At 44.8% G+C, this 26,874-nt stretch overlaps 1 protein-coding gene and 1 long non-coding RNA gene across 4 annotated transcripts in view; one reads left to right on the top strand and one right to left on the bottom strand.

The window, feature by feature from the left end:
- Positions 1-26,874, bottom strand: part of RAB11FIP4 (RAB11 family interacting protein 4) — a 69,528-nt gene that overhangs the window by 35,681 nt on the left and 6,973 nt on the right. The gene's annotated exons all lie outside the window — the stretch shown is intronic.
- LOC123346264 lies at positions 50-9,982 on the top strand. 3 transcript variants are annotated; one of them, XR_006572963.1, is made up of 4 exons: positions 50-250; positions 1,206-1,304; positions 7,191-7,320; positions 9,847-9,982. It is a non-coding gene; the product is annotated as an uncharacterized LOC123346264 (long non-coding RNA). The 3 variants fall into 3 exon arrangements; XR_006572962.1 differs by lacking the exon at positions 9,847-9,982 and adding an exon at positions 8,585-8,734 and having other exon boundaries at positions 1,206-1,300; XR_006572961.1 differs by lacking the exon at positions 9,847-9,982 and adding an exon at positions 8,585-8,734.

Raw genomic sequence — 26,874 nt, 5'->3', positions numbered from 1 at the left:
GTGCCGTGACATCACAATGCCGGGTGTATGAAGATTCCAACAAGGAGGGGCGGGGGAGGTAATGCACTGCTCGAACTCAAGGCAGCAGTTCGGAGCCCGGGGGCGGCTCCCAGGCCGGGCAGGGCGAGTCCGCGGGGAGCTTTCAGCCCTGGATCGAGGGAGATTGCAAACACTCAGCAAACCCCCCCTCTCCGGAGGGAGCGACCCTGAACCGCAGTCAATTAATCCCAGCTGGGGCATCTCGCACTGTGTGAGTTAGCCTGAGAACAGGTCGGTGTGTGGGCGGCTCCCACCCTGTGAGGGAGACGCCGAACAGGCTTTTGTGGGGAGTGTTTGGTTCAGCCTTGCAAAGCTGGCAGGACAAGTTAGCAAACCAGGCGCCAAATTCACTCAGCCTGCCTGGCCTTGGTGAACGGATTCATTGGTTAATGGGCCATCATCATTCGGGTTCGGAGTGCAGAGACCAAACAAATCAACCTTGCCCCCCCACACACACTTTCATCATGGTCTATTCTATGCTCCTAAAGCTCGCAGGTTTGGAGGGAAATGCTTTCACGTCGAGACTATATTTTAGACAGTTTTTACAGTCTACCACTCTTATGAAAGGACAACAAGGAGTCCGGTGGCACCTTAAAGACTAACAGATTTATTTGGGCATAAGCTTTCGTGAGTAAAAAAACCCACTTCTTCAGATGCACCTTATGAAAGGAACACTTTTTACAATTTGTTTTGATGAAACTTTCAAAAACGCCCTTGTCAATTTTATTTGTAAATCTCCATCGGTGCCTCTCACTTGATCTGAAAATATTTTAAATAAAAATGTTAAAATGTGCAGCTGCTTTGGCTTCCTGAGCATTTAAATTTGGCTTTAAAAATAAAATTTAAAAGCCTGGATCTCACCTGCATTAGTGTGGAGAGGGGCAAGAACTGAAACTTTCTTTGCTGTGAGGTCCAGGGGACAGATCTTTAGATCACAGGGCAGAGTGCAATGGAGCAAGTACTGGATGGCTACTGACACCCCACAGAATGGTACACTAGCTTAGCCAGCCAAATCCAGCCACAGGCCACACTGTAATTGCCAAAGACAGTGATACCTGTTTCCTTCTTTTAGTGGAAGCAACTGTCTTTTCAGAAATCTCTTTTCCATTTTTTTACCCCTGGTTGCTGATTATATTCATTTATTTATGTTCCCAAACAAATCACAGAACACCGATGGATTCAGAAGCAGCCCATGACTGTGGAGTGTGTTCAGACTCCAGAGGCTGGGGAAAATGAAGATCATCTGGTAAACAGAATGGTGGTAGGTAAGAAGGGACAAGTCACGGAACAGCTCTCCTAGATTGGGGTAGGAGGCTTGGGTGGAAGGATTTCAATTTACCCTGCTTGTCTCATGTCATGGCATATCTCTGAATGGTACAAGGGGCTCATCAGTCACTCATCTGAAAACTATTACATTCTTAAAGGGAAACATTTGAAACAGGGAAGGACAAAGGAATGTTTATAGGTGAGTTTCAGGTTCCCCATGCTGATCAGGAATACTTGGTAACATTAATTGGCTACTATGGCCCGAGCCTTACAAAATGTACACACATGTTGAACTTTCACGGGAATAGTTCCATTGAAGTCAAGTGCATGTTTGATGGATCAGGGCTAGGGGTGCATTAGTAGCTCTACTGAAATCAACTGGACTCTTTGGGGGAGCAGGATCTCTGCAGGATCAAGCCCTGAATAAGAACCTCAAGTGGCATGTTATACATTCATTTTAGATTTATTTGAGAATAAGATGAAACAAAAACATTCCATTGTGAATGTGATGCAATACGATTTTGTATCATTTTAAAAATTGCCAGTATGACATAAAGCAAAAGATTTATGGGTGTATGGCTTATTACAACAATCTATAACCCACTAACCCCCTCTTTTTGTCCTATGGCTGCCAAGGTGTTAATGGGCCATGCTACCTTGAATGGTCCCTTACAATATGTGCTAACTACTTATGCTAAACAATCTGTTCCACCTGGCGTTTTGCTGTGGCCTGGGAGTTCCGGATCGGAAGAAGAGCTCTGTGTGGCTCAAAAGCTTGTCTACCTCACCAGCAGAAGCTGGTCCAATAAAATATATTAACTCACCCATCTTTTGTCTCACAAATCAAAAGAAATATGCTTAGGACACTTAGCGTATTGTATTCTTCCATTTCATTGTAAGTAATGTGAGCAGCAGGAGAAAAGCAAAAATACAAAAAGGGATCAAAACGTTACAGAAGTTGTTACCTTGAATTCACTATAGTTTTCTGAAGTTATGCAACTTCCTTTTTCACAATGTCTCACCACAGTTGCACGCTAGCAAATAATGGGCCAAAATCAAGAAATGAAAACAAAAACATTTTAAAAACCCTGTTTCTGTGAGTTTGCATTGGATGACTCAAGCCCAGACAATAGTAGCAACTGATCTATAAAGTTCCAGTCATCAGACCAAATTCTGTCCTTAGACACATACATACCATGCTGAAGTGTATCATATGGCAGAATGTTGCCCAAAGGAAGCTGAAAACAGCAATAAGAATTAAGGAGTTGAACAAGAAAAGACTGATCCAGTACACAATTATTGCACCTGTACGCTGCCACATTCTGAAACCTGCTGTCAGCCCCCCACCCCACCTGCCCCCCAGTTAACTGAGGTCGTTTTAAAACAACTGTGAAGTCTTGCTGCTATTACCACTGAAACAGCCACTACAGTATTTTTAACTGTAGTTCTTAGCTATAGACCCCAATTAAACAAAGCATTAAATGCTTTAGATTTACATGCTAAAGTCCCTATAGTAACACCTAGAGGCCCAACCAAGATCTGGGCCCCATTGTTCTAGGCACGGTACCCACACCATAAGAGGCTGTAAACCCTTTTGGGGCAGACTGTCTACGCAGACAAGCCAGACAAAGGGTGGGAGTGAAACAGAAGTACAGAAAAGGGAAGTGACTTGCCCGAGGTCACATAGCAGATTCATGCCAGAGGCAGGAATACAACCCACATCTACAGAGTCCAGTCCACGGCCCAGTTCACTAGATGTATAGAATCAAGGCCATAGGGAATTCTGAAAGATTTCAAGGATTCACACAGTGGAGGGTTCTGGTTCAGGGAATTCTGGTTATTCAGAAATTTCTCTCTTTTCCCTCTTTCTTCACCATCTTTTCCATTTTTTTGTTGTTTATTTCTAAATTCATATACATTTTACTCAAACCATGACATCCTTTTTATTGGCTGTTTTTTCCTAATTCCGTCAAAGTTTTCAAAGCCTCATTCAGGGAAAAGAATGAATGGAAACCCAAAACTTCTAAGAGCTCTTAACACACTACAAATGGAGTTTATAATGGAGTATATCACTGAAGCTGGACTATACTGATGTCTGTTTGCCATGCAAACCCATTCACTGTCTGAAAGTTGCATGCTCCAGATGCTGCCTGAATCTGTCCTCGTTTTCATAATAGAGGACGACTCTTATAAATTAAAAATTATTCTAATTTGAAAGAAAGAAAGAAAGAAAGAAAGAAAGAAATTAATTAATTCGCCTCAATCCTTTTGGGCAAAGCTTAAAGCAATTAACAGAACTAGCTTCTTCTGAACTGTGTAACCAGTTTAACAAAAGCCTGAAAATACTTCCTTTTCTGATGGGGGATGGGAGACTGCCTCAGGTCTAATCCGAGGTTTAATTTAATGAAGGATACTAATATTGCCAGAAAGAAACATGCACATCAAGCCAATATACATGATTGTTCACATACATACAACCAAGCTGCCTATTAGGCCCCACTCCTGCACAGGGCCGCCCAGAGGATTCTGGGGACCTGGGGCAAAGCAATTTTGGGGGCCTCTTGCATAAAAAAAGTTGCAGTACTATAGAATACTATATTCTTTTGGGGGGCCCTGCAGGACCTGGGGCAAATTGCCCCACTTGCCCCCCCTCTGGGTGGCCCTGCTCCTGCACTAGGAACTCCATGCTCAAATCCTTGCATTCACAGTGAGCCCTTGAGGGTATGTCTAACACTGCAGCTGGCAGCAAGTCTCCCAGCACAGATTAACAGACTCGTATACTCAAAATAGCAATGTGTGGCTGGTGCTCAGGCTCTCAAGACCACCTAACCCCCTACGCTTGAGAGCCTAAGCTCCAGAGCCGGAACATGCACATTGCAAACCTGCAGAACATAGCCTTTTTCCTTAGAGTGGCATTTCAACACACATGGGCCTTATTCTGATCTCACTTACACTGGTGCAACTGAACTGGCTTTGAGTAATGGAGTTACTCAGTTTTTAAGATCCTGGCTGGGATGATTTAGTTGGCGTTGGTCCTGCTTTGAGCAGGGGATTGGACTAGATGACCTCCTGAGGTCTCTTCCAACCCTGATCTTCTATGATTCTACTCTCAAAGTCTCAATAAACAATGGTGTAACGAAGAGCAGAAATTTGCCCACATATCTTTTTCCATTTGCTGATCTAAGATAATGGTGGAGCACTTTTTATGTAACAGGTTTGGAAGGAGCTGACACTCTCATTCCTTATTAAACAGAAAACTTCTCAAACCTCTTTGCCTTGCAGGGCTCAATTTGAAAGAGATGATTGTATGTCATAGTCATTCCAGAATAAATAACAGTCATAAATAAAACAGCTACCGGCACGGTGCATTTTTTCATAGCTACCCCACAGATATAAGTAGGAAATGTCTTTGTTGTTATTACTGATTATATCCAGTATCACTTTAAGGTACACAGTGCAATGTATTTGTATATATTTGTAAAATGATTACTAGCTGCAGCTATATTCTTTAATAACTTGTGTTGACTGATTAATAAGGAATAAATGTTTAACAGATGATAAGATGAAGCCAATTGAGAAGGATATTACTTGAAGAGATGAAAGTTAAGACACTGTATACTAATGTTTAACATATGAATTCAATTTACTATGAAGTACGCTACCCAGGGCTGTGTAATGTATTACATAGCAATAATTAAGAATTTATAAGTGTCTTGTTGATATAAGGTGTTACTGAACAAAATTCCTATAAAATATATGACTCTCAACCATTCACTGCATACTAAGGCATGGCTGCATAAAAACATTATTAAGCAATAAATATAACCATCAGATAGGCCCATCTCTCTCCCTTATTAAAGTTAATTCTGATTAAGTGGTGGTTATTATGCTGTCTTCCTTCTCCACTGAGATGAAAGTTCAGTTCCTGCATATTTCACAATTACATAAATATGTGGTGTTAATATTTTGTTGGTTTGTGTTTTTTGTCCCTTGGGGAGAGGAATGCAGCACAAAGGGTACTGGATGAGCACTGCTGCCTTCTCCTGGAAGGAAGCAGAACTCCGCAAGTGTGTGTCATAGACCCTTTATTACTAACATCTAATAGCAAGATGGCAGCCATGCACCAGGGAGGGAAGGGGTAAGAAGCGCCCACCTCCATGGCCTGTGTAAAGCTGTCCAGAATAGCAACACCTGCACTTGGGGAATGCAGGGGCTGCTACCAAATTGTTCTCTGCATCTACTGGACAGGGAGTAGCAGACCATGGCTCCAGCCCAGTACCCTAATGTGTTGCTCCCCTAGAAAGAGGGTTCACAACTTACTCTCCCATTGGTGCAACAGGGGAGATCCAGGAGAATGCCTCCCAGTGCCCCCTCCCCCCACCCGGATGGGTGTTGTGTCTCCCTCAGTGCTGCCCCCTACAGGCACAATGGAGCTCTATCGGACTTTCTCCTTTAGCCCAAGAAGTAGGGGTCTGTGTTTCTGATTTCTGTCCCTTGTCACTGTGACGTCCCAAGCGGCCATTGTATTTGTGCAGCTTATTGATGATCATGGGGTCTCAGATAGGCACAGATTTGCAGCACTACGTTGCAAGCTGCATGGTACCAGAATAGCTGGCTCATAGGTCCTTACGTTTACTTGTATTGGCAAGTGATTGACTAGTTCCCAGAAGTGAAATCCCATGCATGAAAACTGACAGTTACCAACTCTTTGGCACTCAGGTGACATCCTGGCAAAGCGGCTTGGTTAAAAGTTCTTGAATCAAAGTAGCATTGATGCTCAAAAGTACAGTGCTATTTTATTCTTATCTAGCTACCGACATGGTCCTCACCCCCCTAATATCTGAGTGTTGAGGGCAATCTACCCTTCTGCAGAGGGTTGTTGGTATGTAATAAGCCAAGCAGGATGTCCCGATTAGTACTCTATTGACTTACCCTATAGCTCACGAGGAGGTTGTGTGCGCGCACGCACATGCTTGTGCATATAGACTTTTAGATATAGAAATGATACTTTTTTCATTATCATAAATTGAATCACCTTGTTTCTGCTTTTTAAAACAAGCTGTACAACGACAACGCATGCCTGTGCTGTGCCCAGCTGTAAGACACTCTCCTCTCTAAAAACACTGCCAACAGGGATAGGTCAGTCTCCCTCTTCACTCCGTTTGGGTCCTTTTCTCAATTCAGCCTGCCAAACGTGCTGCATTCAAAGTGCTGTGTACTTTGAATCCTGTCCAGTACCCATTGCGCGTTGAGCAGAGGAGCCAAGGTTAATTTATGACGATGCCATTTGTCTTGCTGTTCATACACACTGGTCTCCCGGAGCGGCCCGCAGTGGTTTGCATTACTCAGCATTTCATACTCTGCACCAGTCATTGTGCTAGAATCTCACCCTATCCTGGGTGGGGGTCATGATCCTGGGGGTATTCCTGCAACGGCACGATTTTAGCATTGTTTGGGTGGGTGACTTCACACCATGCCCAGGAGGTGGGAAAATATCATTATCCTTACATCACAGAAAAGAAAGGTGAAGCACCCTCACTCCTGTTGACTTGGATAGGAGTGGAGAGCCCTCAGTACTTCATAGGATGTGCTCAGCAGAGTCCTGAGAAATTAAAGGGCAAAACTTTCAAATTTGGGTGCTTAGAATGAGGCAGCTAAATCTAAATGTAGGGGCCTAAATTAAACCTGGCTTCACTTTTAGAGGTGTTGACCCATTTCATCTCCCATTGACTTCCAGATCTCTTGCCTGGTAAATATTTCACAGAATAAGGCTGTTGCAAGGTTCACTGTATGATGCCTTGCAGATCTAATACAAAACCATGCAACTGTTTTGCTAACCTCTTGCATTAAGGCTGGTGCCTCCTTCCCTATCACCCCTTTAACAGAGCCCTATACTGGAGTGAGATGGAGAACTGTTTCTCTGAAGTCCACCAGCCTTTCACTTGCAGGCTAGTTGTGATAATGACAAGAAACTGGAGCTGAAACATGAGGAGCAGAACCTAATTAATAATGAAGGTAATGAGATCATCGGATTGTATAGGCCAAAGACATATCTTAATTATCTTCTGAAAACTGGCAACCCCATTCATGCTTCAAGCGCCTTTAATCAATCTCTCTGTGCCTGAATATGTGTGATTACTTAGCACATATACTTATGTAACAATATCTTTTTGTTTTTTTAATTTCCCTCACTGCTCTTCAAATCCCTAATGTAGATAACTGCCCTGCTTAAAAGAGCATGTGATGTTCCAGACCACTAGTTACACTTGCCCTGAATTCTGATCTTATTTCCAGCCATGTAAAGCAGGAGCTACTCCTTTGAAGCAAATGGAATTTGATGGTTGCAAATTATTATTGTTATTAACGTTCTGTATGGTTGTGCCTAAGAACCAGTCAAGAGTGGGGCTCCATCCCGCTAGGCACTGTGTGCACACAGAGTAATTGGTGGTCCCTGCCCCTAAGAGCTTGCAATCTAAATAGACAAGACAGACCCAGGGTGGAGGAAAGGGATGTAACACAAGCAGAGTGAACAAGGGGATGGCAGTAAACACCATATTAGTTCCAAAAAATTTTGGGGTGGGAAGGTTAATTAGGAAGGGACAAGCTAAATAGAAAGAAAAATGAAGGGCAAGGGGATGTTGATGGGAAGGGGTGAGGGGGACAGGGCAGGGGAGTAGAGGGTAGGTGAGGAGTGAAGAGACTCTGAGGAAGGAATTTCTAAGGGCCAGCATGGCCACTGGCACAGGCTTTGCTGCTAAGGGGTGTGTGTCACGTTGGTGGTCTCTCACCTCTTGTGGCGGTGAGTTCCACAGCCTCTCATTTCATTCATGAGCCTCCTCCAATTTCATTGCTCTGATGAAACACAGATGTTAGGTCATGGTCAAAAAGGAAGAGTGGGTCTCTATGGCCCAGATCTTCAAAAGTATTTAGCTGCCTAACTCCCATTGATTTATTTCGGAGTTAGGTGCCTAAATACCTTTGAAGATCTGGGCCTAAGGGTCTGATCCAATGTGTAGTGCAGACAATGGAAAGTCTTCTACTGATTTCAATGGGCTTGGGCTCAGGTGCTAAGACAGCGAGGGCCATTCCCACGGAAGGCTTTGAATATGGCGGACAGGGACCTGGAACTGGACTTTGTATTCCTTGGCAAGTCAATGTGCAGGTGGGAGCACTGGTGTGGTGGCTAAGCAGACATGCTGCAGCATTTTGTATCAGATGGAGCTTTTTCAGACCTTTCTGCAGTTCTCTCCACTCCCCTCCGCCTCTTTGCATCTCCCAGGACATGGTGAGGAGTTCAGCTCTGAAATCCAGTGAGCGGCAGTATCATCAAACACGGGAATGTCTCCCATGGAACGCTGATGCTGTTAAAAAAACAGCAACCAAGCATCTGCAAAGAGACTTATTTTAGCAGCTGATGCTCCAATTTAGTTTTTTACCCTGTGGGGGCCTAGTCTCCCTTCGATTCCCATTACCATTAATAAGAGCAGAGTGCTTGCTTGCATACTGTCCTTGGGAATAAAGCAGACAATATGGCAGATCAATGAGCATGTTCCAAATAAAGGCTTTTCAATAGACTTTCTCTGTAAAGGCAACAGTAGTGGGGTGGGGAGGGGCATCAGTATTAGGTCCGCAGATCTATATAAAAATTGGCCCAAACTATAGACTGTCCAATTATATTTTAAAGCTATTTCAAGGAACTGAGGCCTAACATCTCTAGGGAGTAAGGGGCTCACAACCTCTCTGCTGCCAGCAGGTTACATTTTACTTGCCTAATGAGACTGTATTTGGAGATGGTCTGTGTTCCTCTTCAGAAGCTTGGGCAGGCGGGGGTTGGGTCAAGGCATCAATACAAATGATTCCAAAGGCCAGATTATGGAACGAAGACAGGCAGCCCCTTCTGACACGCAGCTGCTTTGTACTTTTCATTGCATCTGCAGACCCGGGTCACAAAGGCTTTTCATTTCAGTGTTTGAAGGGGGACTCTTAATAGTCGCTGTCAGTCCGGGGCTAAAGAGCCTTTTGCAAAATCATCATGAAAATTTACCAGCTCAGGCACAAAATCTATTTCATCCACCATTTGCCAAGATGGTAAAGAATTGCCCCAAACAAAAGCAAACAAATGCTGTTTTGTCCATTGTGGGGAAAAAAAAAACCCCTCAGACAAACAAACAAAAATACTTGCCCCGTGTGAACGGGCCAGCAGGATTTTGCAAGGCTGGACTGGAGTATAACTGGGAGGGGGGTGGGTCTTTACAAGAAAGGGATCTGATTCTATAGGGATTTTTAAAACGCAATTCTTCTTCTTTGTGAGCTACGGAGCCAGATTGTGCCTGGGCCTTGTGTGGGTGTGGCAAGGGGAAGGATACAAAGAGCCAAGCTTCACTTGTGCCCACCTCCACCGGGACTAGATATGACTCCAAACACTCTGCTCTCCTGAGCACTGTCACTCCAGGACCTTCACTCCAACGAAACGGAGGAGGCGGCGCCATGGTTCTACCGCCTGCACCAGCTGGTGAGCTGACCAGATGCACCTCTGTACAGGTCGGTGCCGTGTGTACACCTTCCTTGCATGCTGAGGAGCTCCTGGGATAATTACGTCCCGTGATGCCATTTGGGACCCAAGGCAGTAATCCTTAAAGAGGCAAAAGTCCCACTGACTTCAATGGGAGGCAAAACCACCACTGACTTCAAAGAGAGCTTCATCAGCCGACGGCACATGGGATCGGGCCTTTGCTGAAAGTCGCGGGTTTCTGTATGTATTTTTGCTGATGCAACACAAACACACAAGATGAACCCAGGGTGGAAATCGAGCTCTGACCCTGAAGCTGGGAAGAGAGGGAGGGGGTTGTGTTTGGGGAGCAGAAGTTGCAACTGAACATCTCAATGGAGGAGGCAAAGCAGCACTGGTTAGACAAGAGATGGAGGCGTAGCCAAGAGTAGCCATGCCGACATGCTGCTTTGTGTCTGGCAGCATTCACCGTTAGTGCTCTCTGGCAATTGACACAGTAATCTGAATTAGGGGAGATTTCGCGGCTATCAAGGAGCCCGTTGAAGGCAGTGCATCTGGGCTGTCCCGCTGTCCCGCCCCAGCGAGTGCAGTCAGGCAAGGTGCGTGAGGGCCATAGAGAAGAGGCAGAGACAAAAGTCAGCCTCAGATCTGGTGGTCCCATTGTTTCTCGGGGGACAGGGTCATTATAAGGACAAGCTATTATAATGGAGCACTCACGCTGAGTAATTCACTTTTTGTTTTAAATCAGAGATGACGCGGCAGCACAACGTGCGCTGACGACCACCTGCAAGAGACAACGCCCATCTTCAAAGACCATTTTAAGCAACCCCAAGACTTCCAATACAATTTAATTGGAGACAACATACCAGATCAACCCAAACTTATGCACCGGGTCTTGCAGAAGCTAGTGTGTTCCGGGGGTGATATTCTAAGAGGGACACAGAACAAAGGTTGCAGCTGATGTGGAGGGAGAGCTAAGGTAGCTTTAAGATACCTTTGCACCTTCCCCATGGTGGGATGCAGAGACCTCTGGCATAACTCAAGCTGCAGGGCTGTGTAAGTTACAGTAGATCCCTCTAGGCTGCCCTGTAGGCCACAGCACTGCTGCCCTGCCACATCACCTATGCCAGGACTTTCTAAGGGGATCCTTTATGGCTTTCTTCTGCAATGCCTCCCTGGCTGGAAATGAGGCTGTTGGAGCTTTTACCAACCATAAAGGGGCCAGAGAGGTGAGCCTGGAGTATATCTGCTCCTATTTCTAAAGGGCACTTGGTTTTGCTGGTCCCTTGGGTGGTTCACTTAAGCCAGGTTGTGCTGTTCTGTATGTTTCTACATTTCACTTAAACCATAAAGAACAAACTGCCCATTGTAGGATGTATCAATGACACATGTTTATGTGTATATAAAATTGGCCCCAAATTTGTACATAATAAAATAATAATAATAAATAATAATTGGAGATATACCAATCTCTAGAACTGGAAGGGACCTTGAAAGGTCATCGAGTCCAGCCCCCTGCCTTCACTAGCAGGACCAATTTTTGCCCCAGATCCCTAAGTAGCCTCCTCAAGGACTAAACTCACAACCCTGGGTTTAGCAGGCCAATGCTCAAACCACTGAGCTATCTCTCCCCTATGAGCTAACCCATTAGTAATGGAAAGAAAAAAGGAAACAGAGGGTGAGGACAGTAATAATTTACTATCTGTTGATAAGTAATATAACAAACCATCAAAATGGCCAGAGGCCACAGAGTTCTCTGTCCACCAGTAGCTACAATCAATACGAGGGTAAGATGAAAAGAGCATGGGCCAACTTAATGCCTTGTGTTACTCACTCAAAGTCATTGTATATCAGATGTATAAACTAGTCCCTACTGCATGAGGGTCTGATCCTGTGAAGCGCTGAGGACCTTTGAGTCCCACTCGGCACCCAATCAGGCCCTGAATTTGTACTCACTGGTTTCGTGAAATGATTGTGATTGTTTGTGTTCCCTGTATATACAGAACTCTGTCTGGCATCAACAAAACGGAGGCCACTGCTTTCCAGGGACAATGCGCTGGCGAGCTTTGGTATTGTAAATATGGGACAGGAGCACGGTGCGGTGGTCTGGAGATTTGGGTCACCTAGTCTAAAGGGATTCTTTCTGCTTCTGCTTGTATCGTTATTTCACTGATGCCGTTGTATACTGCTTTGCTTCAGAGGGAGTGAGCCTGCAGCTAGAGAAGCTGGGAGGACTTTTTTTAAATAGAGGAAAACAAATCTACAGAAGGATCTAAAAAAATACACATTCTCTGAAGGCCACATCTCCATAATGATGCATTAGAATAGCACTACGGGCCAGATTTCAGTGCTGCTGAACCCCCTCAACTCCCATTGATGTCAGTGGGAATTGAGGACAGGGCACCGTGATGGAGGTACTTGGAACCTTGCCGGACTGAATCCTAAACTCCTTCCATTTGGGGGGACCGTCTGCATTGCTTGCTCAACCAAAACCCGCTGGAATCATTGGCGTTTTGGCTGCATAAGAAATGCGGAATTAGACGCTTGGTTAAGAATGCAGGAATTGGCTCCCTACCATATTTCCATGAGGATCTAGGGCTCTGAGACCGGCATGGGGCTTTTATTTCAGGATTACTGCCAACATGAGGAATAATCCAGCCGTGCTGAAACAGCCCATGTGAATGCAAATAATTTTATGATCCTTTGCTGAGACAGTAAAATCTCGCTTGAAAAAAAATATCAAATATGGTTTTTTCCCCCATTTTATGACTTGGGATGGGGGGGTAAATCCTGGGCACTCCTGAACAATGCCGAAATCAGAGGGCCTTGCAGGTCCTCCGCACCTCTCGGGATTTCGCCCATTAAGTGTGTAACACCCCAAACGCTTGGAGTTTACAAGACCACCTTGGGAAGCAAGGTTTCAGTTTTATTCATGTGCTAAAAGCATCCATAGATCAAATGTGCAAGCCTCTTTTTAGGCCAGGAAAATGCCACCAGGGGACTCTCGGGACTCATCTCTTCAAATGCTGATCCCTCCTTGTCCGTTTTAATAAAAGGCAGCAACAAAAAAAAAGTGTGCCATGTGGTCTCAGTAAAGCAGAGAGCGTAGCAATCAATAACAGAAACAATCTGCACTTGCTTACTTGCAGAATTTGCCTTTAGCAGCAGCATGTATAAAACCAAACCACTTGAGACCTCCCTTCACTGTTTTGTTTCTCTTGGGACAATGAACCCACTGTACCCAAGCTCATCTGTGTATTTTATAATTTCCCCTCTGTTTAGACTGACACCTTGACCATAAATCACACCATGATAATGATCAGATGGTTGATCCTGACTCTACCATTTATTGTAACTCGACTGTCTGCCACGCAGCAGACTAGTTTCTGATGACAATGGGTATTTTTTTGTATGCAACATGGACATTATTTTCTCTCAAGCTCAATGATCTTTCATTCATATTATATATATATATATATATATATAAAATTTGTTCCCATGTTAGCTGATTAAAATAGATATTAAAAATACTTGTGAAGACAAATATTTTGAAACCAGAAAGCACCACACATCATGCACAATTCCAAATATACGTCGGTACAGTCGTTATTTAAAATATTTTTGTGGAGGACACCCAAAAACTCTCTCTCCCCCATAAAAACTTTATCCCCCCTTGTAAATTTTGAAGAAGGGTGTATTTTCTCAAACTGTACTTTTGTCAATATGGGGAGGTACATCGTATACTGTTAAATACTTGGTTTCTGATGGGCGACCATGTACATACATTGTGTGGAAACTGAATTGAGGTTGGGGCTTAAGGGAGCAAAAATATGAGTATAGTTCATTCATTCATCATTGCCTCCAGAAAACTGATCCATGTCCAAAGCAAAGTTCTCTCTTCTCTTCAGTTAAATCTCCATATATATATCTCAGAAGCCTGGCAATATGTAATTCTGATCAATTAAATTACACTGTACATCAAAGTTTTATTTCTGTGGAAAGTTGCAGCAGAGATGTAATAAAATGTACAATACGTTCCCAGGGTCTATGAGATTTCAGATCATCTAGAAAATGCATTTTCTTTTGTTAAAATAATCTTGATAAACAATATATATCCAGGAAGAGAAACGTAAAGCCTCAAGCACCTTGGTATGTCACTGATCAATATACTTGTACAACTGTTCACACCACATACCCTGTAAATTCAGACAGAACATACTGATGCTATTACCATCAACCGTAGCATCTCTTTTGCACTCTCTTGTAGCACAGACATGCCTGCCTGTAACTCTGTGTGTTTGTGGGTCCTTGACTTCTGAGGATGGAGGAAGGTTGGTGGGTAAGGCACAGGACAGGGACTCACTGTGATCTTAGGGGAATCTCTTGATTGCCATGTGCCTTCGTTTCCCATCCCTAGAATAGTGATAATAGTATTTGCCTAGCCCAGAGGATTGTTGTGAGGACTAACTGAATGTTTGTGAGGTACAGTGTTTGCATAGCACGTTCAAGCATCTCTCTAAAAATGAACCACCACCAAACTATTAATATATGGAGGAAAAAACCTGTCATGTCTGAACAGTGTCTGCTAGATATTTCATAATGATTTTCAGGTGCATAGCTATATAGTGGGATAATACTAAACAAGCATAGTTTAATATTCATATATGTACAGTGTTATCATCAGGTACATGAAGAGGATTCTAGCCTGACCTCCTTGAGGCTATGTCTACACTACCGGTAAGTCGAACTAAGCTACGCAACTCCAGCTAGGTGAATAACATAACTGGAGTTGACGTAGCTTAGGTCGATTTACCGCGAGGTCCACACTACACTGGGTCGACTTACCTTACTCTTGTTCGGGGTAGAGTACCGGGGTCAACTGGAGAGAGATCTGTGGTCGATTTGGTGGGTCTTCATTAAACCCGCTAAACTGACCCTGGTGCATCGATCCCTGGAGGGTTGATCCGGGGGGTAATGTAGACATAGCCTCATGTACAAACCACGCATTCTGGATGGTTGTAATCCACAGCGCATTCCCTCACCTCTGAGATTTAGTGGTTCCTATCTTGCAATTTGTATTCTCGTTAAAATCTGGTAAGCTGGCTATTTCCATCAGCTTTACACAGTGCAAGTAAATCGGTCTGCTGCAGCTACATACAGGCAGCCGTACAGGATGACAAGTCAATACTTTCCATGACACTTCATTTGGCAAAACTCTGATCTCCTGTTCAGAACTTTTGTTTTCATAAGCAGAGAGCAGCTGCAAATGCATGATGATAAGATTCATTGCAGGCCACAGATGCACAGTAAGAGAAGAAGAGAAGGGAGATAAAAAAGGAAAAAAGAAAAAGTAAATACAATTCTTTGCCTGATAATCGTAAGAAGGAGCTTTGGCCACCACAATTTCCAGAAAGAAGAGGAAAAAAGGAAAAGAAAAGAGGAGGCTCTCTTGGCTAGATCCTCACTAAATGGAATCATGGGCACACCAATCAACAGATTCTTTTTTGTACGTTAGATTCTGACATCTGTCAGTGGCCGCAGTGATGTCAGAGGCGAGCTAGATATGTATCACTGCCAGCTGTATGAAAAACCAAAAACTAAGGCAGCAGTTTACAGGGGCATGCAAAAGGGGAGGGGGAAGCAGGGGCCTGGGCCTCTCCAAAAATTGGCAGGGGCACAGAACTCCTCCAGCCCCACAGCCCTGGCAGGGAGAATGAGCTTCTCTGGCTCTGGGACTGTCGTGGGGTCACAGAGCTCCTCCGGCCCCAGGGCTGTGGCAGGGCACAGAACGTGCCTCTCCAAAGGCGGTCAAATTTAAATTCCTGTGTGCACCCCTGTTCAGTTATTGGCAGGATGAAATAAATGAAAGCCACAACGATGGGACAGAGAATGGGGGAGGGGGAACGGACTATACTGGGAAATTATATTACTTTATTTGTAACATCTCTTAATAAATGGTTCTTTTCCTAGCCGTTCCTAGCCCTTTTCTGGTTAACCACTTGCTCCAGACATCTGTGAAGCACTTGTGTTAACCATTTTGTGACAGAGTTGCACTGAGAATTTTGGGGTTAAAAAGATTTTACTCCTTGCACAGATGTGCCAGGTGTTCATGCCCAAACACAACTGCCCCACGCACCATGCCAGTGGAACAGTGGCACTTAAAAGCCATGTTTCTGTGGCCCATAGAGGACTCCAGACGTCACAGTGGATATCAGCAGCAAAGACCTTATTTGATAAAGCAGGTAATTTAAAAGCCCTACAGAGAGCTGTTCTCTTCTCTCTCTTCACCCTCCCTCAGTAACAGCATCTTGGAGTTTTGTATAAATGGTGACTTGGCGAAGTCTCTGATTTGACTGATCTCAAATGATACCCTACACAATCAGAGGGCTTCAGTAACTCAGCCAGAGGTTCTGAGCCTATTACAAGAGTGGGTGGGTGAGGTTCTGTGGCCTACAACGTGCAGGAGGTCAGACAAGATCTGTGCTTCTCTAGCTATGGGGCGGGCATCCCCAGGGAGGCGCGGGAATGTGTCAAGGGAGGCCCGAGTTGTGCGCTTTTTTTCTTTTTGAGTGTGAAGAGCTGTAGCTGTCAGACCCAGCTGGCTGGGGCTTGTGCAGAAGGGCTGTGCACACCTTGGAAGTGGGGATAAAGGGAACAGCCAGAGCCCCGCCACCCAGGCTCTCCTTTCCCCCGCCCCCAATCCCTGACCTGGAGGTGGTGGGGCTCCAGCTGTCAGCCTCAGGGTAGCAGCAGCAGCGCAGAAATACGGGTGTCAATGGGACATTAAGTCTACTGTGAAAAGTGATGACAAATATCACTTTTCACATTGCCTTCTTCTGTGCTGCTGCTGGTGCGGCGCTGCCTTCAGAGCTGGGCGCCTGGCCAGCAGCCACTGCTCTCTGCTCTGCCTTCAGAGTTGGGGGGCAGTATATGTGTTTGTATAGGTGGGGGTGTGTAACTGACTACAGACACAAATAAGAAGGGCCTGATCAAATACATCTGAGAACCTCTGAACTAGATGATCATGATGATCCCTTCTGGCCTTAATGTATAAGAGTCTATGGATTCTAACCAGAGAATTTAGCGCTTGTGTTTAAAATACAAGCTCTGTTTTGTCAACAGTTAGTGGGAGAATTTTTATCGCTATCAGTGTTTCAGCTTGTATGCAACATTCTTACTCGTCTTACCGATGAGATTCTCAAAAAGCAAAGCGAAGTCACCTCTTACTATATAATCTCCCATGAGGACTGCCTCAGCTTCTTGCATCCAATGAGTATGGAGGACTGCTTTTATATACGGTATTCTCATTCCCTGTGGTGCATGGTAAATGAGGCAGTGCCAAGTCTATGATTCTTCTGTGCAGAAGGGTTTATTTTGTACAAGAAAATGTATCAAGTCAGACAAAACCAGAAAATGCCTTTAAAAGTCTTCCAAGCCATTATACCAATCCGGGCCCCATTGTGCAAGGCACTATCCAGAGACTCAAAGACTGTCCCTCTCGCACAGAGTCTGAAAAATAGACAGGCTTCGATTTCTATCAGTAAATGTTGGTAAACGTTGATTTCACGCAAACTGACCAAAAAAATATCCATCAGGAATCATTAAAATGGACAGCTGGGCAAAGTAAGAAAAATGTTGCCTGAGAACTGATTAGGATTTGATTTAAGGATATTTCCTTTGTGATGTTGACAATTTGTGTTTTAATGGCTATAAAGCTTTAATTTTTTGAATCTCGATATCTACTGGCATTAAGTAATTATTGTCTGACCCAGGGGTCGGCAACCTTTCAGACGTGGTGTGCCGAGTCTTCATTTATTCACTCTAATTCAAGGTTCCGCGTGCCGGTAATACATTTTAACGTTTTTAGAAGGTCTCTTTCCGTAAGTCTATAATATATAACGAAACTATTGTTGTATGTAAAGTAAATAAGGTTTTTAAAATGTTTAAGAAGCTTCATTTAAAATTAAATTAAAATGCAGAGCCCCCCAGACCAGTGGCCAGGACCTGGGCAGTGTGAGTGCACACGTGCCATAGGTTGCCTACCCCTGGTCTGACCCCTCCTTGATTTCCCATAACTGTGAAAATTTAAATAGATAAAATGGGAAAAAGTGCCAAAAGTAAACACCAATATTTCTGTTGAAATTATTAAAATAAAGAAAATCGAATTCTGTCAAGCCTGAAAGTAGAAAAGACAAATAAAGTGTGGGAAGGAAACACCAGTACAGAGTGTCCCGGATCCTCAGAGGTATTTAAGCGTCTAACTCCTGTTGAAATCAAAGGGCAGTTAGGTGCGAAAAGATCGGGGAGAATCGAGGCCAAAGAGACTTGTCCAAGGCCATACAGCAGATCAGTGGCAAAGCCCATAATAAAAATCAGATCTCGTGAGTCCTGTGAGGCCAGTGCCTTAGGGAAAATGAAACCTAGCAAATGCCTTTCCAGAGAAAACCCTGCTAAATAAAATGCTGCTGCTTCTCTTAAAGCCTCTGCTAGTTGCTTTCTCTTGTTGAGAACTCACAGTGAGGCTTTTAGGGTTGCAGAGACAGCCCAGACACCCAAGGAGGAACAACACCTTCCTATTAGTCCAGACCATTTAGATCCCTTATAAAACTGGGCTCCACACACAGTTCTTACTACCTCATCCCATTGCCAAAACACAAGATACAGTAACCAGACGAGAGGAAGAACCCATCCTACAGCTGGATGGTTGCTCTATCACAGAGATGAGATTCAGTACTTTATTACTGCTCGTTACGATGTGCTGACAACAAGATTGGAGCTGCACAAGATACTAAAAAAGTCCATGTCCCAAAGAGGTCACGATCTGAAAGACAGTTGCTGAGAAGGCAAAACACACTATGAGACTTGAGGCAGAGAGTTAATTTAAGATTTAATTACTATGGGCCTGATTCAGCCAAGCACGGAAGGGTGTTTTTAAATGTAAGCAGGTACTTAAGTACATGCTTATCTTTAAAACCATTGGCACTTATGTGCTTTGTTGAAGTAGTGCCCATGGCCCAGATCCTCAAAGGTACTGATTTCAATGGGACTTAGACCCTAAACACCTTTGAGGATCCGTACCTATGTCCTTAACGTGCTTCGTACCCAGTGTGACATTAGGGTGGCGAGGGAGTTTGACATGAGGTAGTGCAGAGTTAGTGACAGCACGGATGGGACCTTCCTCTTCCCTGCGGATGGTTCTTTCCCCCCCAGAATCACTTTTCTAAGCAGAGCAACATTTTAATATTTGCCCTGGGCAGGCCTAGCTCGAGACAGACCCTCCTGGGACACGAAGAATCCACACTCCCAGACTAGAAGAAATGAAAAGTAAAAACATTCCTGAGCATTGACTGCCTACTCACAATAACCTCATTATCACAGCTGTCAATCAACTGAGCAAGTCAGTCACTTTCATGAGGAATGACTGATAGGAGGTGCCCATCAGCAAAATGCATTAGTTGCCTGTGAGAATACAAGAAGTGATGGCAGCTTTAATATTGCAGCAGATTCTTCTAAAATGGGATGCTCTTCTGGGCTCCATCTCCTCATTGTAACATGCAAGAAGAGGCTAAGCGAGTCAAGTGGAGAGGTTTGCAATCAATCTGTGTCACACTCCAGGGGTTGTGGTGACCCTAAACTCTGCATGGGAATATCACTCTTAAGGAGGTAATTGTTTAACAACCAGATAAATGCACTGTCATCTGGATTTACGCGTCACAATGGTGATATCCTGTGACCAGTGGGAAAAATCCTAGGCCTTTCTATCTTGTAGATTTCCCAGTGCATAAATCTTGTATCCAGCGGCTAGTCCTATTTACAAGTGGCAATCCAAAAATCGAGTATTATTAATCACTCACTTTGTGTGCAGCCTCTCAATGCTGCATGCTGTTGGTGTATATCTGCAATAACTTCTGATCTCATGCTAGCTTTACACTCCTGTAAATCCATTGACTTCAGTGGAGTTACTGCTGATTTACATTGGCTTAACCAACAGGAGAATCTGACCCAGGATTTACTGACCTGAACATTTAAGAGATTTGGAAATCTAAGCTTCAGAAAAATTCTACAGTCATTTTCAAAGAATTGCTTGAAACATCTTTACAAATAAAATAGAGATTGTCACAAACCTTTAAAAAATCCTGAACATTCAGTACTTGAGTCAGAAATTGTAACAGATGGATTTGGATGGTTCTTTAAAAAAATATTAGCTATTAATAAGCATGGGAGTTTGCAATGAAAAATCTAATATATTTTTAGTCTATACTGGGATATTTAGCCACGTCTAAACTGAGGTTTTTGTCAAATTCTCCCCGGGATAAAAGGGAAATATATTCCAGTCATATTCACAGTATCCTTCTCAATACCCACTTGTACAATTAAAAACTCCCTACCACCTCTTATTTCAGTTTCAGGGTAAAAAACCATAAACATTAACATTAAGCCTGATGGCTACATGAAAACATTTGTCTGAAATACACTTATTTTGTCTGAAATACACTGATCCCTCTTGCTTTATGCCTCACCAAGTGTCCAGGATTTTGACTCATCTCCCCACTTTCATTCCTCCAATGAAAGTTTAAAAGAAACAAAAGCCGTGTGGCTGATCTCTGGGGAGCTGTCTGTCCAGCTAATGCTTTTGCAAAGGGCTGAAATAGATTGTTTAGGCATTCTGTAACCTTCATTAAAATATGCACCAGAGCCTCCTCTGGTGACTTCAGATTACAGATTCCACTCTGAAGCATTTTTCTCATTCACATTGTTGGGATGCTAAAGAGCTGCATTCAAGAGTGGTGCTCCACTGACACTGGTGACAGGAAGGAGGAGACAGATAGACCTCAACGTTTCTACCTCTGACCATTGAAGGCTTGAGCTGACTATGCCACGGTTTGGACCTGTGGTTCCAAGGAATCCAAACAGTTCAAGCCTGCTGCTTCGGCCCATCGTGCCATCTCTTGCATGTATTCTTAATGATTCCAGTGGAATGTTGTGGTAAGTGTAAACCCCGGTAACTCCTCAATAAATGTCATTTGATTACAGATGGGCCTGTTGTCTGTATTTAATTGGCACTGGGCAGGATTTTGTATATCTGCAGTTCATAGATTCCCTATAGTGTGCTAGTTTTTATGTATCATGCAGGTTTCTTATTCTAAGAAAAGCTTGTTCTTTTATCCATACATTGACACAGAATTTCCATCAATAAAAGTTGCAGGCAACAGCTGCAGGACCCTGCCAACACTGGATGTCAATTTTTAAAGCCCCACAGCACTCCCTGCATGATGAGGTTTTTTGGCTAAGCAGCATGATCTGGAAATCTTCATTTGTTGCTTTAAGGAGACAGTGTGGATTAGACCTGCAGAAGACACTGGCGTTGTCTAGACATGGATTTAAGGTGCGATAACCTGTGTTGGGCAGCTAACGTGGTTTGCCTTAACAGGGGCTAAGCTGGTTAACCAGCTGTTTTTCCCATGTAAAGTGGAGCCGGTCTGGCAGTGAACTCAGAACTAGGAAGCAGTCAGTCCTCAAGGTATCAGATCATAACCAGCAATGGGTAAAGATAGACATTCAGTACTACTCACTATTCATACCCTTAATAACTTTGTAGGAACAACCAATGAAGAAAAACTATTTTGTTTTTCACCACCAAGGTCATGGACTTGAAATTCTGGGAGACAGCAGGAGGTTTCTGCACTGCGTGCTTAATCCTCCAAGCCCACAACACTTGAGGCTGGAACTCTGGCTGGATCAACAGAGACACACAAAGCTAGGTTACAGTTTCATAGCGATTCATTGACGTTATTTACATTTTGACTCAGCGGGCACCAGCATTCAACGCTGCTGACAAAGGTGCTAATGTAGGGCCAAAAGGGGAGGGTGGTGGAGTCTGTGCTGTCATTCTGGACAAGGGCCAGGCCACTCAGTCTGTTGAGGGATGAAGCATTAAAGCACATGTGCTTAAATACCTTGCTGAAGCAGGGACCTGCTGAATAGAGATGGACTTACCTATACGTTCAAGTGTTTTGCTGAGTCGTGGCCTAAGAGTCTAGCTCCAGGGAGGGGAGAGTCATCAAATTCTGTGATATAAGGTGACTGTAAGTGCTGATGAAGTTGCAAATATTTTAGATGTGCAGGAGATAAGCACCTGCTGTAGGCTGGGTGTAAAAGCCCCCAGAGGAGCAGCCGTTACATCACCTAAGCTAAATGGAATGTAGGTCAAAATAAGACAGGTGATATCCAGAAGTAATGTTTGTCCAGGGTTGTGCCTGTGCACTTAACCTGGGATTATCTCGGTCTGCAAATACCACCAGAGAAGGCAAAGCTACATTTCTACCAGGCTCTCAACAGGACTTTGCACCTTTTCTTAATCACTCCACAACCCATGCCTAACTTCTCACCTAAGAAGCTCTTCTACAGAAACGGCTGACCAAACTCATGGAATTGCACTTGACAGAAGTTTTGCAAACTTTAGTCAGTAACTGCGAGCCTTCAGGGGAGCTGTTTGTCGTCCCTGAGGAAAATCTGGGGGAACAGGGCAGGGATGCTTTCCTGACAACTCACAGGTGCCAAATTTTATAATAATACTTTGCACTTTAAAAGGGCCATCCAAAGCACCATACAAACTTCACAACACTCTTCTGACTTTAGTGAGAATCGTTACTGCCATTTCTCTGCTGGTGAAACTGAGGCACAGAGCAGTTCAGTGACTTGTTCATACTCACACAAGAAGACTGTAGCAGAGCTTGGTCTAGAATCCAGATTTCTGGATGCCCAGTCCTGTATTTTAGCTTCCGAAAGCAACTTTTCCCCCTTTTCTTCCTATGGAGTTGGTGTTTGCTGTTTAGACTCATGTGACAGCTGCCATCTTGACTGACACCCTGAGATTTGACATACAGCTCCTAGCTACTGAACCTGCCTCACAGACCCATCTGCTCGGTGGACTGGACACTGATGGGGACGTGCAACATGGCCGGCAGCGGTGGGTAACACACTCACAGAGCATCTTTCACCCACATGTCTTTGATTAAGCCCTACGCCATAGTGGTTCTTGAACGATCACCCATATTGGCCAGGAAAGGATTTTCCCCACAATGCATTGGCAGGAAACCATGTGTGTTTCCTCTCCTCTCCTAATACCTTCTTAAGGAGCACTGAGCAGGGATCAGCTCTTTAGATAAGGTATCTGAGATGATTAATTTCCTGCTATTGAAAGGAGGGTGGATTTGATGGATCTCAGACTCTGGCACTCAGACCAAACGACTGACACATGGGCAGTGATCCGAAGCGACCGAGCACAGCAGTTATAGGGAGCATGGCCAATGGGGGGTGCGGCGGGAGGAAAACCCAGATCAATTGTCTTTCCTCCCCAATGACGTTAGCTTTTTATTATTAAATCATGGCTAACATCAAGGCCTAAACTCTTCTCAGAGCTTGAAGAATATACATTATGGAGCTTCTCAGCTGAAACCAATTTTCATCTCACTATATGTGGTTTCCTGGAAAAGCCACTGTTCTTTGGATTGCCAATGTGCACTGGAGCTAAAGCAAGCTGGTTGCCAGATATGTGAATCCCACTGAACAAACTGATAAGCTTCAGCATTTCCACCAGGGCCTGATCAAAAAGCCCTCTGAAGTCAAGGGGAGTCCTTCTTTTGACTTCAGTGGGCCTTGGATTAGGCCCTAAGGTCCAGCGCCTCAAAGATATTAGGCACCCAACTCATGTTGAATAGTATCGTCACTCCCTGAGTAGCCCCCTTGGGGCTTATCGTTCTCATGCTAACCACAGTTGCGGCCCCTATCTGGTGACCAGGGCTGGCCTTATGACTTGCAACCCTTTGAGCCTCCAGCGGGTGAGTGGAGTGAGATTCTGAATTTGGTCCTGCCCAGTGATAGGTGGGAGGGTGTTCCAGGGGGACGACCCCTTTTTATCGTTCTTCCACTAAACTCAAGGGATGATGGAATCGTTTCCCTGTTTTGATGGAGTTGCCCCCTGCAACCTCCTGGATGTAGCTAATCCTCCTGGCCAGAGATGACTTTTACCCTGTCAAGTATTTCTGAAGGGTATTTTGATGCATTTCTAAATGTACACAATAGCACTCAGGTACCACGAGGTGGGGGATGCCCTAGAAATATGTATAATAATTCCGCTAATAGCATTTGCATGCACAATTATCCATATCGCATGCACAAATGCAGAATGTGGGGTCTGCAAATATTGTGGGTACAGCTTAGGAGGAAGTTTTAAAAGTTGGTCCAGAAACTAATATCAAAGCTTGTGTAGCTTACTGGATTCATGAGGGTTCATTCACCAGGAGAGTCTCCATTCATTCCAGAGAGTAAACTTCCCTTGCTTTATTTCAGACGCAGGGGAGAATACAGCGAAGGCCTCGAGGCCTAACATTTAGGCCCCATTTCAAGCCAACTCCATTTATGCCACTGCCAGCTTTGCTGAACTCCCCTGCACATATGTCTGTCACCGTTCCCACACTTTAATTGCTTCTGTTTCACATGCGGGTGATCAAAGCTTAAGAGAAACCAGTTAAAAGGCTTTCCCAGATCACAGTAATACGGTAGGTGGTCCCTCCTAAAGCAACCGCACTTCCTACAATTAGACAAGAGGAAATTGAAGGAAATAATTTCAAAGTCTATATAAGGCAGCTGCTGTCGATTCTTCATGCTGACTGTGGGGTCATGCTCCCTTTCTGGATGCTTGGTACAAAACTTAGGCTAGACGAGGACACGGGCTACTAGCAAAGAAGGGAATACTTTACTGTCAGTCACTAATATCTGGAGTCCTGCTGTCACTCAGGGACAGATTGGGCCTATTACATACAGGCCCACTTTGGAGGCAGTGGGAGAAATACATTGCCTCAGCGGGCACTGTGAGGGGCTCATGGGTGGGCCAACCTCTTAGGCTTGTTCAGTAGATGCCCCCCTTCATGGCTGGGCCATGGTCCCACCTCCTACCCCCTTTCAGAGTGACATGCTCCAGGGCACTAGAAAGAAGCAGTTACTGTGCTCAGGAGAATGGAGATGGTAGAAATCAAGACTGATCAATCCCAGTGCAGGGGGTGTGAGTACCCTTCCCCATCTGCACCGGCACAAGGGACAGCTGCTATCTGCCCCTTATATTAAATTAATTTTCCTCTATATTATAGCAGTTTGGCTACAGCCACACAGGGACAGGGACAGGAGGAAGCAGACCAAGTGTCGCCCGGTCAGATAGCTTATAACTGTTTCCTTCTCTGCCTTCTTGATACCGGATAGATGGGCCTACAAACAGTGACAGACTAGCCAAGCATAGGGGTCCCCGAAGTTTTGTTCCAGTTGCCAGGATTTAACTCCCTTGTACTCTTCCCTCTGGTGAATTCCCTGCATCACACGTCCAGGGGCTCCTGAATAGCCTTGTGCAATGTGTGCAGTCTGTCCTGCCATCAGCTGGGCTGTCTCATGGTCCCCGGCCCCAAAGATCCTCTCTTGCTCACTGATCCCCCCAGTGTCTTTCTACCAAAACGCCTCTTTCTACCTCGTTGTCTGCTAGGAAGTGTTCTCTTCACACCATGGCCGCTATCCCCACTGCACCCAGCCATGATGCTCACTACACCTGCTCCAGGCCACACGTCTCAGTGTCCTTAGGTTGCAGCCTGGTCCTTCAGCCCTTGGCTTCAATGAGTACGGGATGCAGGACTAGGGTCCCTAATTAGGCCCTTCTTCTCCTGGACAGCACTGTGCACATAACTCAGCAGGCCAAATCCATCAGTGGAGTTACACTGGGGATGCATTTGGCCTGTTGCCTCCAAGCTCTGTAACCAAATATCGTGTTTGCTAGGATCCTCCTCCACAGCTAGGGGTGTCCACGTAGCATTAGTCATATCAACTCACAACGCACATTGTGCCTGAAGGGCAAATATAATTTGTACCCTAATAGTTAGCAGGAGAAGAGAAGAAGGCAGTGGGGTAGGAAGGCAGAGGGAACCTGAACGGCATGATTGTTCCTCTGCTACGATGGCAGCTTCTGATGCAAATACAGCGCAAACCTGGCTTGAAATGAGCGTCTCCTTTGTTCATCCTGAGACGTTCAGAACGCAAATGGGATGCATTTTGCCTCACTTAGGGTGAAATTCACCCTTGTGCAGGGGGTCAGGGCAAGACCTGAAAGCTTAAGAGGGACAGAAGGGATGCAGAGACAATAGGCCTTGTGCTGGCCTTCTGCACAGGAGTGAATTCCGCCATCAGGGCCTGATCCTGCCATTGCTGCAGTGTAGGTTAACACTCCCATTTACTTCAGTGGTGCAGGATCAAGCCCCAACAGCCAGATCCTCAGTTTTCACTCGGACTCTCCTCAGGCAAACTGCCACTGAAGTCAATGGGAGTTTAGATGAGGGATTTTAGATGATTTTAGACTGCTTGGGCATTTGGCCAGAAAGCAGGACACTGTAGATTTCAGAGCCTCCAAGTGGCCTCCACAGATCAGCCTAATGCCTGCATTTCTCCCTCAGCCACCAAAGCCACTGTAGTTTATGCAGGGAGTTACAAAACAGGCTTGCTTTGGCCCTGCTCTATATTTCTGCAATGGGCTGTCATGCTGGATGAGTCAGAGGAGAATCAGGCCACGGGGCTCTTCATTTATAGATATTACCGCCCTTTCTCCTTTAGGTTCCTCTTGGCCAGAGTCTGCCATTCCCAGCTGATGGGAACTCACTCCCCATGGAAAGTGAACTGCGCGATGCTCCGATTACAAATTTCACCTCAGCAGCTTCACATCAGTGTCAGGTCTGAAAGAGTCTGTTTAATCGGCTGGTAACCTGACACTTTCTCATGTAAAGATCTGGGGTCTGCTCCTGCTGATCTCGGTGCTTCCACAGGAACAGAGTGGGCCCCCGTGTTCTGATGGACTGTGAAATCACTGAGGATGTGGCAACTAATTAAAAAACAGGATGGCTGTTATTTCTAGCGGAGTTCAACATCATGCAGAGCCTCTGGAACGGTACCGGTGTTGCAAGTTGACCCCAGCTCAAAATAAGGGCTGATCCTACAATCCTTGACTTACTCAAACTCCTATTGTGTTT

This window comes from Mauremys mutica, chromosome 12 (assembly GCF_020497125.1).
Source record: "Mauremys mutica isolate MM-2020 ecotype Southern chromosome 12, ASM2049712v1, whole genome shotgun sequence".
Taxonomy (NCBI): Eukaryota; Metazoa; Chordata; order Testudines; family Geoemydidae; genus Mauremys; species Mauremys mutica.
Note: the sequence above shows the minus strand (reverse complement) of the source record. Positions and strands in the feature narration are given on the sequence as shown.